Source organism: Triticum aestivum, chromosome 1B (assembly GCF_018294505.1).
Source record: "Triticum aestivum cultivar Chinese Spring chromosome 1B, IWGSC CS RefSeq v2.1, whole genome shotgun sequence".
In the NCBI taxonomy this organism is placed as follows: domain Eukaryota; kingdom Viridiplantae; phylum Streptophyta; class Magnoliopsida; order Poales; family Poaceae; genus Triticum; species Triticum aestivum.
In genome coordinates, this window is record NC_057795.1 from 633,689,443 (window position 1) to 633,690,561 (window position 1,119).

Consider the following 1,119-nt stretch of genomic DNA (forward strand, 5'->3'; position numbering starts at 1 on the left):
TTGGGTATACCTTCTACCTCAGATCCGAAGGCAAGATCTTTGTTGCCAAGAACGGGTCCTTTCTGGAGAAAGAGTTTCTCTCGAGAGAAGTAAGTGGGAGGAAAGTGGAACTTGATGAAGTACTACCTCTTGAACCGGTGAGTAGCGCAGCTCAGGAAGATGTTCTTGTGGTGCCAGCACCAACTGAAGAGAAGTTAATGATGATGATCAAGGTACTTCGGATCAAGGTACTACTGAACTTCATAGGTCCACGAGGACACGTTCCACACCAGAGTGGTATGGCAATCCTGTCATGGAAATCATGTTGTTAGACAACGATGAACCTTTGAACTATGAAGAAGCGATGGCGGGCCCAGATTCCAACAAATGGCTTAAAGCCATGCAATCCGAGATAGGATCCATGTATGAAAACGAAGTATGGACTTTGACAGACTTGTCCGATGATCGGCGAGCGATAGAAAACAAATGGATCTTTAAGAAGAAGACGGACGTGGATGGTAATGTTACCATCTATAAAGCTCGACTTGTTGCTAAGGGTTATCGACAAGTTCAAGGGGTTGACTACGATGAGACATTCTCTCCCGTAGCGAAGCTAAAGTATGTCCGAATCATGTTAGCAATTGCTGCATACTATGATTATGAGATATGGCAAATGGACGTCAAAATGGCATTCCTTAACGGTCATCTTAAGGAAGAACTGTATATGATGCAGCCGGAAGGTTTTGTCAACCCTGAGAATGCTAACAAGGTATGCAAGCTCCATTGATCCATTTATGGGCTGGTGCAAGCATCTCGGAGTTGGAACATTCGCTTTGATGATATGATCAAAGCGTTTGGGTTTATGCAGACTTATGGAGAAGCCTGCGTTTATAAGAAAGTGAGTGGGAGCATTGTAGCATTTCTCATATTATATGTAGATGACATAATTTTGATGGAAATGATATAGAACTCTTGGACAGCATAAAGGCCTACTTGAATAAGTGTTTTTCAATGAAGGACCTTGGAGAAGCTGCTTACATACTGGGCATCAAGATCTATAGGGATAGATCGAGACGCCTCATAGGTCTTTCACAAAGCACATACCTTGATAAGATATTGAAGAAGTTCAATATGGATCAG